Below are 15,499 nucleotides of genomic sequence, written 5' to 3'. Positions count from 1 at the left end.
GAGAATGTCCTTTCACAGACATCTCCATGAGAGACAATAGCTTTTTAAATAGGCTTATTATTACCAAAGTACAAAAGCGTCACATCATTGAACCAACAGCATTGCAGTCATATAAAAAAAAACACCAGCACACAGTACATCAACTGCGATTTACTCAAAGTCTTGAGTGCTCTTGTAAGAAATAGAGGCTTTTAAAAGCACATGCTGCATCAGTGCATGGGTTAAATTACCCTCCTTCTTGATTTTTATTATTTGTGAGTCATAGATTACTCTTGCGCCTGAGATCTTGTCTTTACAATGTGATTTATGGACACATTCCCCTCTTCATCTCCTCCCTGACTCAAGGAATTGTGCCAGGATCTCAGCGGCCTCACTGAGAAATGACAAATAATGGCCAAGAGGTTGAGGTGAGTCCTGGGAATGGGCTGAATGGGCAAAGGGGCAACTGGTCCTTCAAAATCCCCATATGTTTCTGTCTGACTGAGCTGAGTGCAATATCTGTCCCTTACACCAGATCAGACCTATTGGCTGCTACATTGCAGTGTTCAGGTGATGTTGTGTCCATTTGAAAGCACCAGAAGGGATTGTAGAGATTGTGACCTTTGTCTGCGCAGAACGACAAATCAAAAAATGGCCTTTCCGTAGTAGAAGCAACCTTGGATTGTTGCCTGTAATGTAGAAAATGCAAGGTAAGCGATTGCTTCTGTCTGTTGATCCTTTCACTTTCGTGTTGGATCATGATCTCCAGAGGTGTTCATAGAGTCTCTTTGGCCCTGAAATTGCCAGTGGAGGGATGTTACTAAAACTTATTTCTAGGCCCGAAACAAACTTGCTGACAGTATGTCAACTCGAATGCTTTGCAGAGTTAAAACTGCGGGTATTGTAATAAATAGAAAAGCCTAAATTAATAGGTACATTTGTATAACGTTTTTTTAATGAGCTATTTTGTGTTGGGAATTTATAGAAATTTGGCATTCACTTAATTTTGATGGTCCATTTAATGCATTCTGTTCACTATAAGATGCATCTGCATATAACTGTTAGTGTAGTAATCACAGACTAGTGGGGTTAGTTTTCGAATTGGCTGACCTGTAATTTCACTAAATAGTTTGAATAGCACTATTTGATGGTTTTCTGGACAGTCTAACAGTATTGAGGTACAGAAATTGAATAATCACAATGCTCTTACTTTGCTTTGTCTTCTTTAAAAACTCTTAAATCAAGTAAATAAATAAGGCAACCTCAATAGCTTTTCTTTAAAACGAGCTAAATTATATGCCAGTGAAAAAATTCTTGCTCTTGCTTTGAAATGTAGATGTACAAATGTACTACAAACCAGAAAAAAAAAGAAAATTGTTTAAATTCCATATGAATAATATAATAATAATATAGTAATTTAATACAATTTTGTAGCTCCTGGTCAACTATGATTCAGACTCAACATTGCATTTCCTGTGATGTGAGTATTGCGGATGCGCACATTGCGATATCGATGCTGAAACGATATATTGTGCTGCCCAAATCAGTAGAATGTCTAGTGGGAGATCGTAACAATAAGAACTTGGCAGATATTTAGTAGACAGTCTAGTGATACTCTAATGACAGTTAACTGACGCATAGGTGCAATGTTACAGAATGTTCATTAAAACAGTTGTGCAGAAAAAATCTTAATAATAAACTAATAATAAACTCATATTGCAGAAATTATGCATGCTACAGTATTTGCTCTTTTAAAATCGCTGAATTTCTTGTAAACACACAGTACCTCAATAATCTGAGTTATATTTACATTGTTCAATACATTTAATGGGAAAATCAGTTGTTTTTTCTGATTACAACAATTGGGTGCACACCAAATTTATGTTGTTTCCTAGAAAAAAGTATTAAAGTTTAAATAACTACAGTAAACTTTTATGTGCAACTTGAAAAACATGTCATTGCAATAATGAAATATATCATATTAAATTATATATTTTGTTTACTATTTTTTAATTAGTCATGTTATACCAACTTCTTAACAATATATTACAAACAAAAACAATCTGTAGTCATATTACATTGCATTTCACAATCATTAAATTTAAATATATATATATATATATATATATATATATATATATATATATATATATATATATATATATATATATATATATATATATATAACCTCTAAGAACTTGGCCACTTTGTCAACATTTGCATTGACATTTTTGCCCTTAAAATATGACCACACCTTGTCTTCCCTTCTCTAAGAGTGCTAGTACTGTCAACACTTCAAATTTGTGCAGCAAAGTGGAGATAATGAGTTAATTTGCATCACTTTGGTGGCTGTAGAGCACACAGTACCTGCGCTGATGCCAAGACCCCCTCACTCTTACTTTGGCACTTTCTCCACCCATTCTCTCATCAATGGCCTTCAAAAGTGTGCGCCGCCCATGATGTGACACTTGTTTCTGCCCGATGACTGTGATTTTTCTAGGGCACTCGAGAGGCAGTGCCATCGCACCTGGGGTGAAGCAGCTGTGTTAGTTTTTCAGCTGGGCCCACCGACATTCATTAAAAGGGCGTTCTGTAACCCTTTACTATAAAGCAGCCGAGAGGGTTAATAGCTCCGGATGGCACATAAGGGGGTCTTTTTATGTTCACATGGAGCTTGGCAGCAGGAATGCCTCCATCGTGTATCTCCGTTCCCAGTGGGGATTCACTTTGACTAATTGCTAGCTCAGTATCCAAAAGAAAGACTGAGAAGTGGGCCGAAAATGGAACAGCGGTGCTGATATAAATGGACTAACCTGAGCCGATGATGCAGGGAGAAAAGAAAGAGCGTGCCAGGATGTTATTGATTCGGGATCAGACTTGATGGCATGTTATTAGGCTTAGCCAGAGCATTAATGCTATTGCTAAGCCCTGCTTTTCTGTGTGTTATGTTGTACGGCCTGTTACGATGAAGTGGGAGATTTGCTGATATCTCCATGTATATGGTTGGTCCCAAACCTGGTCGTTTTGGAGCTTGAAATGAGATGTGTGTTTGTGAGTCAGTGTTTGCATGGCTGCTATGCAAAGGCTATTGCATTGTGTAACAAATGTCAGGCGATGCTTGTCACTAATGGAAATCTGTTTAGCAACATTATGAGACATTGCTGTGTAGCTTAGGATATTTCACACTTCCGTTCGAAACCTGTAATGGAATCTCCTAACAAAGCGCAATATGTCACATTTCAAGATTTAGATGATTAGACGTGTACTGATATTCAGTAATACATTGTCATTTCTCAATACATCATATTGTGAAGCTAAACATGCCTGATATTTTCAATCATTTAAAATACAATTTGAAATACAGCGAATGTTCATTTATTATTTAAATTAGAATATTTGTCAGTTTTTTTATGTTGTTGTATTTTCAGTTCACATCATTAAATGATTTATTGAATTTTTTCTTAGATTTTCAATATAATTGGATAAATTGGTGCTCAGGATTTGTTTTATGTTATTATCAGAATAATTTTAGGATCATGTGGGTTTTGTGAAATGGAAATGGACAAATTAATCTTTTTAACTGTAATAATTCGTTATTTCATATATTTTCCTTTGTTTTAGACCCTGATTTATTAGGGGTCGCCACAACTGAATGAACCGCAAACTGCTGTTAAATGTTTCACAGTGGATGGCTTTCCAGCCGCAACCAAGTACTGGGAAAAATTGTAATAATGTTTTATAGTATTGCTATTATCTAGTCATGAAATCTATTTTTTGTCGTACAATATATATTGCACCGAAATATATTGCGATAAATGATATTATTGTCATTTTACCCCAATTGTTATATAATGCCAGAATGACATTATAGCATCACAATGCAAGTGCACTCTTCCAAAGAACACATCATATTTTATGCTTTGGAAGAATTCATTTATATTCATTTTAACTATTTAATAATTAGGCATTGGGATCAGAATGTGAAAACACATATCCTAATCAAATCAATAATAATAAATAACATAAAAAACATAAAGCATAAAAAACAACATAACGACATAAAAACAACATAAAAAGCGCACGGTAAAAAGCAAGATGCTGCGATATCTGCTACCATATCTATTTTCAGTTGTCAGATACCCACATGAAAATATACTATAGTCATTTATAGTAAATACTATAATGTTTTTAACCAGACTGACATTGACATCTTCAAAAGAGATAGAGAGGTTGTGCAATGAGCTAAATTGTGGCTAGAATTGTTTTTTATGTATGGGCGATATATATTGCATCATCAAAGTGTCTGAGGTCACGTCCATGTGTCGTGCGATAAGTCGATATATTGATTATTGAGACAGGCCTACTATTATCTAAAAAATGAAACTTTAACTTTTCTCTTTCTGCTCTTTATAACGTTAATATTGTTTAGATTTTTTTTATCATTCTTGTGCAACCACTGAAAATATAGGTCTATTTAAAAAAAAAAAAAAAAAAAAAGCAGGAGCGTCTCCTATTTTTGAAGGAATTCATAAAAAATTTAAAAATGTAAAAGTTCATTGAAATGAATGGGTTTCATACAGTATACAAAACACTTTTGGCATGAACTAAAGCTGGAGGGAAAATTAAACCAACACTCTGAATAATGTCATTTTCATCCAAAAATTCAATGCAAATCATTTTTTTTCAGAATCCATAATTATTATTAACTAAACCCCAAATTACTAGCATTTCTATAGTAAATCCAATTTTGCAGTTCTTTACTCAAGCCCAGACTTTCCAAGTTGTTGTTGCATCAGTGTCAAACAAAAATGAGTAATTATGACTTGTGTCACTGTGATTTTAGTTCTTGTATCATTATGTGCCTCACAGTTATTGTATTTTTGAAGACAACCACTTCCCTCTCTCAATTCCTCTGCCAGATTCTGAACCCATGAGCGTCACAGACATTACAGCTGGCTAATGCTGACTTTTTCCAGCGCTCACATGCCCAAATGAATTTGGCTGAGATGTCGAGTCTTTGAGGTTTGAAATGTGAGATCCCGGCTCTGTTTGCCTTCACGTTCACGGCCATCACTGCTGTTTCGCTCTGAAAATGACGATTACCGTCTTCTGCTCGCAGACGTGGAAAGACGTTTCATTCCCTTTGACTTCTGCTGTGTAAAGCCTGTCAGTTAGTGTTTATATTTAAGCCTGCCTCTGGGTCAGATATGCTGCCCATTTTTATAGTGGTGATAAATTCATCCCAGTGTTGATTGGCTATTTTTGAATTGTAACCTGCATTATGAACTCCACGGCCTTTGCACTTCCTACAGGAATGTGTTTGTCTTGTGACTTTATAGCGAACGCCTGGAGGAATCATGCAGTCATGTGAGTTTGACATGTGAAGGATACTTCACCTAAAATGCCTGACTAATGTCCAAACTCATACCTTGTTGCTTTTAAAAGCATAATCACATGGTATTTCTAATTAATGATGGTATTTACCGAAAGATACAATATTTGTATTGTATCTGCTGATTGTGATATTTCATTAAATTAATTTTTTACAGTATATTCTTTGTAAGCATGTACAGTTGAAGTCAGAATTATTAGCCTCCTTTGATTTTTTTTTTCTTTCTTCCTTTATTAAATATTTCCCAAATGAGGTAATAATTCAGGAGGGCTAATAATTCTGACTTTAACTGTACTTTGTTTATCAAAACACTTATAATTAGAAAACACTTCTTAATCAGAGTGAAATGCATGTAATCTTTTGCAAATCTCAAGATTATTACTCCGATTATCAGCATATAATTTTCTGTACTGTAAATTATAATGCAGAAATTCCCAAATTTTTTTTGGAAGTAATCATTAGTCTAACTTTGATATTATAAAAGTGCATCTGTTAAACAAATTAAGTATCAGTGCATTTTAACTGATCTGATATTAATTCATTTTCTTCATAGATAAAGATTTTATTTGCGGATAAACTAAAATGTGAAATATGTTTTAATATTTTAATAAAAATAAAAACTAATTCAAACTATTTATAAAAACGTGAATATTTTAACAAGTAATGAACGTGCAATAGTTACTCACTTATATCAAAATAACACTGCTTGACATTCCCTTACTATGAACTATTGTTGCATTTGAATGAATGGATGGATGGATGGATGGATGGATGGATGGATGGATGGATGGATGGATGGATGGATGGATGGATGGATGGATGGATGGATGGATGGATGGATGGATGGATGGATGGATGGATGGATGGATGGATGGATGGATGGATGGATGGATGGATATGTTCTATTGAAAATATGACCGCATGCAAGTTTGGAACAATATAAGGGAGGCTGAGTAAATGGACAGAATTTCCCAATTGTAATTTGACAATGAACTATCTCTTTAAGAAGAACATCTGCAAAGGCCACAGGTGTTTTTAAGAGCATAATTGAGCACCCTCCATTTAAAAAAAATGAATATTTGTATGCATTTCTCAGTGAATATAGACAATGTATTTTGGTGCATTTAAACTAAACAGATTTACTAAAAAGATATATTTATTAAAATAACATTTTAGTTACCAAACATATAGAAATTGGAGGATAATTCCAAAACTAATTGCAACCAGCAAAATTTCAACTCAACTTTTCAGTCTCTTTGTTTCTCTTGATTTTTCCTCTTTTTTTTTAATTTGTTTTTAATATTTTTCTATAACATAAATTTGGCTGTACTAGTTTTTGGAAGTAAGTTATTTTGTTAGATAAGCTTCAGATTTCGCTTTAGTACTGACTAGTCTAATGATTATGCACAAATATAATATTGTAAAGCTTCCTATTAAAATTATTAATTTAACTAATAGATTTGTGATGGGTGTACTTATATATGATGAGCACTGTATATGTATAAATATATATATAAATATCTTCCATCAACTTTTTTCTTTCTTGTACCACTTTGTTTTTCTGCATCCTATTTCTCATCCTTTGAGAGCGACTGTGCTCTGGTTTATACTGTAAAGCGCTTGTGCTCTGTTGCTGGTATAAGGCTAAGAGCAGCATGTTGTAATGCTGATACAGCTTTTCTAGCCCAGTCTCTAGTGATTAGCTGAATCTGGTCCTGACGGCTGACCGGGAACTTTACAGCAAGACTGATCTGTTCTGCTGCACGTTTCTGTCTTTCTTACATTAGCAAAAATAAATAAATACTGGACAAACAGGCTGATTTGTCCATTAGACGCTGACATCTGAAGAATGACCTTATCTTTTGTGCTTGATCAAAACTATGCCTGTAAACTGTACTGTATACTGTATATAGTGTCATCTTTAACCTCCCAAATATTGCAAATGTATTCAGAGATCATGGTTGGCATAGTTGTAGGTCAAAAACCAAACATAGCAAAGATGGTATTATCTGCATTATCTGCTCTAATTGTGTCTGTCTGGCTCAGGCAGGTAGTGTGATAGTTCAATTTGTTTACAGTAGCATTTTGCAGATTGCAGATTTGTTCTTTAGCTCTGTACATTGAGGTTCCATTTGGTAACATCAGTTAATTTAGCTTAAGACAATGTACAGCAATGACAACATTTAAAAGGATTAATTAATCTTAGCTTAATTTTAATTTCTTAATGCAGACTAATGCTTTTAAAAGGTCGTAATTGTTATATTACTTGGAGTTACACAGTTGAGTAACTAATTAAATTTAGTTGTGTTTTTTTACATTAGCATCTAACCATATTATGCTAATTCTCAGTGTTTAATTAATTTACTAACATTTAATACATTGTGATTTCATTGTATGTTACCTATTGTACTTTATCAACCTTTTGCTATTTAAAACATTTATTTATTCTGAATATGCATATACAATAAATCAATATAGTAAGTATTTTTTGGTGATTATACATAACTGTAAAATACAAATACATTTATTGTAAGAACATTTAAATTGAAAATAAACACATTTTTATTATTTTAACTATTATATTTATCTATCTAAAGTGATTTGAGGTAGCCATAATTCTAATATTTGTTTTTTGCCAATTTCACATACACATTACAGCTTCATAATACACTCTAACATGATGTTTTTTTTCATGTTTTGATTTGACCCACATCTTTTTGATAAGTGTTTTCTTCAGATTTCATGAATTATTTTTTCACTTTTCTTATCAAGCGTCTACACAAAAGGCTGTACATGTCCTCAAAGCCCCTTTTTAAAGGCTTTCGAGAGCTTAACAACACAACGTTCGAGGGTCTCCGATCCACTCGGCAGTGAATCTTTCACTGTGTGTGCTGCTGTTGAGTCTCTCACACACTCTTGACCTTTTCTGAGGACAAACCTGAAGCTGAGCAAATACAGCCCCATCAGCCATTAGCACAAGTGCTGCTCTTCCTCCTCTACTACAGTCAGAAAGCAGAACACAACTGCCAAAACATGACCAAAAACAATGTTCAGACGCCTTTTTCCCTTGCTCATGATGCTGCTCAGGTTCTGACTGTATTGACAGCTGTCAGAATGATGTGTGGCTGTTTTTTTCAACTCTTTCTGTCATGATGTGTCTATATCCGTCAAGTCAAAAACTGAAACATTCTGGAGAAGAAAGCGGCTGAGAAGAGGCTTTTAGTCATTAATTAACCTGTCGGAAGGTATTGTAATCCTCTGGCCTTGATGTGTTTTATTCTCTAAAGCTCTTCAGGCTCATGCGTGTCTGAGGTATTTTTTTTTTCCATGCAAAGAGGTTTGTGGGATTGACAGCGGAGTGAAGCAGGTGGTGAGATTTGTCAAAAAGCTGAGAAATAATTTACAATTTGGAGGCAAAGTGCAGCTGGCAGAAGCCAATCACTGTGAGGTGAATCAGTCCATGACTTGGTTCAGTTATTAAAAGGATAGATCACTAGAAAATTCTAATGTAAGGTTGATTTACTCAGCATTAGGTCATTCGTTAAGTAGATGATCTACTGTTCTTCTTCAGTAGAAGATTTTTAGCTTAAATTGCTCTGTGTGAAATTTCTAAAATAAAAGTTGAAGGCTACTGGCATAAAGAGAGTATAAAAAAGACTAATCAACATGGGAAATAGAATTAAAACCTTTGTTTCTTGATGATATATTGAGAAATTATGAAGTAAAACAATCTTTCTGGGCTTTTTTAAAACAACATTTAGATGATGGGTGTGGTAGTAATGTAACCGAGTCATGCAAAATAGTCAGCTTGGACGGCCTGAGGATACATACATTTTTATTTTGGGCTAAAGTGTTCCTTTAAATTAAACACTTATTACTGATAATAGGATTATTATAATAATAATAATAATAATAATAATAATTATTATTATTATTATTTCAGTCATATGCCTAACCATAGTGTATATCGTTTAACCTAAATTAAAAAAAAAACAAATTTTATTTGCTATTAAAATAAATAAATGAATTCTATTAAAATTAATCAGGTATGACAACATGATGTATTAAAGGACTTTTAATTTTTAGATTAAAAAATATAGCGATGTTAGATTTGATTATTCATTTTAAGTGTTAAATAATGACTATGTAAAACATATAAAAATGGATTATTAAATCGCATTGATTGTTTTATGATAACATTTAAACATTTACCCATAACTCATATTATAAAAATTATATTTTGCATATTTAAGACTTCCTTTTGAGTTTGTCAAGTGTGCAATTGTGACAATTATCTTAGGCATATATGTTTTTGTCACACACTAACGCTGGTAAACCACATACACAAACACAACCATATAACTTTGAGCTTCTCACACTATGCACAGATGCTCCCCCCCCCTCTCTCTCTCTCTCTCTCTCTCTCTCTCTCTCTCTCTCTCTCTCGCTATGGTTTACCTAGCCTAAAGAAGGACTTCTGTTTGTAAAGTTAGGCTATGCTGCATATAATACTGTAATTCTAACATTTAAACTAAAACGGTGGTGAAAAAGTTGTTCAACTATTTTGTTGTCAGAAGCTTAGCTAGCTCATTGGCTCATATTGAAACTCCAGACCTTAGTCATCCTTGAGGGGAAGATCTGAAACATCTGCTCTGAAAATCAGCTTGCATAGTGTCATGGAATCTTACTTGGTTAATTACTGAATGGGAAGCATTGCAGAAGAAACATCACTTCACGGCCCTGATGGCTTGGGCCTGTTCAATAAGGTGAAAAGAGAGCAAATAACTTTTGTAGAGATTCCCATCAGAACAGATTACTTCACATCCTTTTGACAACTAATCACATTTGATAAGGGACAGTAAGAGGTCAGGGTGAGTTTGGGTCACGTCTCTTCCTTAGTCAATGAAGTCACTCATTTATTAGTCAGAGTACACAGCGCTGGACGGTTCTGAGGTATTTTGAGCTGAACTTGTAATCGCTTGGCTTTATAGCCCAGCAGAGGCGTGGTGTGTTAAAGGGGGATGATGTGAGAAATCATATAAGTTTCCTGTCATAATCCGCCCTGTCATGTGTAACTCACTCTTGCTTCAGTATGACCATTGAAAGCTGTTCGTACACACACCCAAAGTCCCTCTGTCATTGTGACAAAAGCCACAAAGCAGCGCTTAATGCTTGCCTGTTGCACTGATGTAGCATTACCATGGTGTTTCCCAAGTGATGCTTTGCAATTTATTGCTCAAGCTGAAACTCTTATTAATGAAACATAAATAAAGCCAAATAATTAAGTAATCTGCTCGCGTGTTATTCTTTTCTCTTTGTTTCAGAACCCTATTTAGTTACAATATGTAATTTTTTAAAATATTCACAATGACTAGGCCAGTATATACAGTGATAAAAATAAGTATTGAACATGTCAATGTTTTTCTCAAGGTGCCGTTGACTTGAAATTTTCCCCGGATGTTGGCAACAACCTAAGATAACAAATCTAATTAGATTAGAAATTAAGTTATGAAATGAAAAAATCCAGAGAAAAAGTAGTGAACACATGAAGAAAGGGGAAAAGCGAAAAGTGAAAGCCCAGACAGCAGATGAAATCTCTCAGTAGTTCTTAAACAACCCTCTACTCTTTGTCATTGTAATTTAACCTTAGCTACTTTATTCCAATATCTACATTAGCAAGATGAAACCAGTGGACATTTTAGCAAGACAATGATCCAAAACACAGCCGAAGAAACTTTCAAATTATTTCAGAGAAAGAAAATCAAGCTTTAGAATGGCCAGGCCAATCACCTGACTCGAATCCAATATAAAATACAAATTTAAGATCAGATTTGATAGATGAGACCCACAGAAACATCAATATTTTTGCACTCTGCTGAAAGTCTGTGAAACTCACACCTGAGCAACAAGAAAACAAAAGATTCTTAAACATGTTGTGCATTTTATTACACTGCAAAGATCAGCATTATGACCAAACCAGAAAATAAATTTAGTATGATAAAACTATGCTGCTGACATGATTTTTGCCCATAGGATGTCCCATAGGATGTAATAAAGATGACAACTCGTATGATTCCAAACTCATAATCAAAATATGATGTTGTTTGTTATGAATACACGCACTCTAGTGGTGAAAATTGGATATTGTGCCTTTAAAATATTAAATGGATAGCTCACCTTAAAAATGTAAAACTTGTGACATCGCGGAATGGACTGCACAATATGAACTGTAGTAACCTATCGGTGAGAAGAAAGGTAATGACGTTGCAAGTGGCAAATGAATGCATGACAGGAATCTTGGAGGAATTACCTGACACAGTATTTAGTCTTTGGCACTGCTTGAGAAGTGTGCCCTGGTTGCTGATTGGAGTGCTGCCTGACCTGTACGGATCAATGGAGTGTGTGCAGAGTTTGGAGTGACTTGCTTTCTCTAACATAAAAAAGCATTTATTATTATTGTGCAAATTTCTGTTTTTACATTCGTTTATCTACTAATTGGAAACTGCCTTGGGGATGGCAGTTTTTCAGTGTACTCAAAGAAAGTGCAAAGAGGTTATAAAATAGACTTAAAGAACTTTAGATTGAATTAATAAATAAGTTATGAATATTATAACTGGTGCTTGGTTGGACTTCTGCTGGCCAGAGGTGCTATTGAAAGTTGTTGGACTAAACACTTTAATTAAAACACAATCGCGATTGATCATACTTGTGATTATCATGCGCATCTTGTTAGGAGAGCACAGTTTTTACTTTATGTAGCTTGTCAGCATGAAGTGACTCTTTTTAATAAATGCTGCTCCGTACGTGCCGACTTCTACTAGAACTGACTTTACTGAGAAAATGTGCATTAAAACCTCTTTAGGTTTATCATCAGCCCTAGTGGGTAGCAGAAATGTATTTTAACCACTAATAAAATAGGCTGAACGTAAAGACAAAGTAATGCCACCTACTGAACTGGCACTAGTTTTGAGAAGGCCACCCAGTTTTATAGACTCGCATTAAATGATTTAGTTCCTTCAGCTTTGTTGTTCAACACTGAAGAACATAAACTTCAAGAAAGCCTGTATCATATTGTATTAAAAACAAAATATTGTGGGTTTATAATAAAATGTAGTACTTTTGCAGACACGCACAGACTCATTCAAGTCCTCACACCATTACCAATCCACCATGATTTCACTGCGACGTCTCCTTCCCACTAACTCTAACTAGATTCCCCTGCTTCTGTGATGTAAGCCTGTAAATCCCTGGTGCCTGAGGGCTTCATTGACAACCAAAAGCATATGTGGAATGCATATGTGAAGATATAATCAGGCTTTTCCCTTTCGAAATGTGAATTTTGATTCCTAATAGATGGTCTTATGACCAAAAACATTTCTTGGTTATGTTGATTTTAAGCAACCTTTTTATAACCTACACTGAGCTTTAATGTAACATTTGAAGAACAATTAGGTCTTCTGAGGTTGCATTTACCTTCTTGTTTGCACATCTGTGCTGAACACATTCTTGACTGAATATCGTGGTCAAATATGTCCATTTAAAAAAGATGTTTTCCATTTACATGTCGTATCCTTTTTTGATAGAGAATCTTATTCTGTCACCCTCCTTTATTTGATGTTTTCCACACACAATTCTTCTCCCCCTCTTGCTCCATCTACCATTCCCTCTGTACTTTGCCAATGTAAATGGAAAGCAGAGCATTAGATGACAGCGGAGGATTTGTTCTTTAGCACGGAGCTGCTGGCACTGCTCTGTTGAGGAGAGGGAGCGCAGTGGGCTGGGGCAGCTCTCAGTCTCCGATACCCTCGTGTCTATTGCATTAGAAGTGAGTAAGTGGTAATCTCTTCTATCTGAGCGTGGCCTCACAGTCAGTCTGGCTCCAAATTCAGCCGTCATGCCCACTAAAACCCAGCGTGTTGGATCTGATACGGGCCTCCTGTTTTCCCCCTGCAAACTCATTCCACTCTAACTCTGTGGTCAAACCCCTGGGTGGAATGACGGAAATGAAAGGGACAGATGTTTGTATTGGTTTATTACTCAAGTAAAGATGGATGACTTTTCATTTAACAACTAACTAGTTAAGTAGTGAGGTTTGTCTGCAGATCACTGCATTTTCTTCCTAATAAGGTGCTATTAAACTGTTTATGGGGCTGCTGCCTTCGGTATCTGGCGTAAGACAATCCAGTTGGTGTCAGGTGAGCTGGAAACCTGACTTTGCGCATGATGTTTGGAAATGTTTCATGGTATAGCTAATGTTCTCTTCAAGAGCTCACACTCAGCTGATGATTGATTATGAAGCGTGTTTGACATGCTGTCCAGGAGAGAGGCCTGAGCTCATAAGATCCTCGAGCCTGGGACTTCCTCCCGTGAGAGGGTGAGAAGGGGAGTTTGAGCTCAGGTAGATCTCATGAACTCCCCTACTATTTGAAGCTAGTGAGCAATTAGGGATTGTTATGAAGATAAAACTACTTACTAGGAGCACGTCTATAGTTCTGATTTGGATTAGTCAGTTAACTTAAGTTACTGTTATCTTAAGTTAACTTTTCCCCAGGGGAAACTTACATGAGCATGGGGAGAACATGTGAACTCTGCACAGAAACGTTGACTGGCTTGGTAAGGACTAGAACCAGTGACGTTCTTGCTAAGCACTGGGCTGCCGTGCCACTCATTTAGGAAAGGAGGAGGAGTAGGGGAGGAAGTGGGGATTCTTCAAACCGATGATGACTATGGTATAGAACTTACGTTATTTATAGTGACATAGGGTTTGTCTGATTAATGAATCATAAGTTGGATAATGCGGGACCAGCCGTGATCAATCATAAGCACGTGATCGTCTCGAAATTAGTTTATAAATATACTTCACAAAGTGATAATTCACCCCTAAATCAAAAGTATGTCGTCGTGTAGCTACAAACTGAAATAAGTGTTGATTTTTGTAACACAAATGAAGATTTCGAAGATATAATTTTTATTTTAACTTTACTGAATTTATTTTTTTATCTCTTAATGAATGATAGATGTATAGTAGGGGTGTCACGATACGAGAATTTGGTACCAATCGGTACTGAATTTTTAAAAACATTAATTTATTGCTAACATTTGACTGCTGTTGAGCAATCTTAAACACAGCTGATTTGCCATTGTGGAGCATTTTAAAGCTACAATTCATCAGTGAATTGCTCGTATGTCAGCTTAGCAACGTGGCTTTGAAATGCTCCAGTTTCTCTGTATCTGTGTTTACGCTTGGTAAACAGCGGTGAGTTTGGTGAACTGATGATCTTCATGTCCAACAACAGTCATTTCTATTGAGCATGTGAACACAATGCTCAACAGCGTTAAAATGTTCACGGGAAATGGACATTTTCAAAATTTCTGTATCGATTGGTATCAAACTACTGTATTGTGACATTCAATTGAATGTTGCAGTTTTAATCTTGTAATTGTCACAGTGTTCACATTTGGCTGAGTTTAACTAACAAATGACTTTGTTGGGTTTGTTAACACCACAACAATACATTTTTTGCAATGAACACATGCTGTACTCACCAATAAATTGTAAATAGTTCTGTATATGTAACACCATATATTCATAAACTTTCTAAATAACCTGATTACTCCAAGTTGTGTGATACAGCTGTTGCTGAGTGAGAAAGCCGGAAAGACCCAAGAGACTGGGTGTGGAGTTGTACTATCTCTCTCTCTCTCTCTCTCTCTCTCTCTCTCTCTCTCTCTCTCTCTCTCTCTCTCTCTCTCTCTCTCTCTCTCTCTCTCTCTCTGTTTGTGTGTGTGTTTGTGTTTGTGTGTGTGTGTGTGTGTGTGTGTGTGTGTGTGTGTGTGTGTGTGTGTGTGTGTGTGTGTCATCTATCTGAGATCTCTGTTAACCCCACCACGCCGCTCTTGTTCCACTGTCTTCCTGCAAATAAGGAAATGGCATGAATGCACAGCTAGGCTACCTCAAACACCTCGTGGGCAGATTGACAAACTCTTTAAGGTGTTTTAAATGCAAAAGTGAAGTTGACTCATAATTGTGATGTCTTGAGGAAACTCTACATAATAGTCTAATTAATGAGTGGGCAGGAGTCTTGAGGGGGCAGTTCAGATTAGATTCTTGGCTTTATGGCAATTTCA

General features: G+C 35.6%; 1 protein-coding gene across 1 annotated transcript in view; it reads left to right on the top strand.

Annotated features, from left to right (window-relative positions):
- Positions 1 to 15,499, top strand: part of rap1b (RAP1B, member of RAS oncogene family) — an 85,874-nt gene that overhangs the window by 30,868 nt on the left and 39,507 nt on the right.

The sequence above is a fragment of the Danio rerio genome, chromosome 4, assembly GCF_052040795.2.
Source record: "Danio rerio strain M-AB ecotype USA chromosome 4, GRCz13ab, whole genome shotgun sequence".
NCBI lineage: Eukaryota > Metazoa > Chordata > Actinopteri > Cypriniformes > Danionidae > Danio > Danio rerio.
The sequence above is the reverse complement of the archived record's forward strand: the minus strand, read 5'-3'. Positions and strand labels throughout refer to the sequence as shown.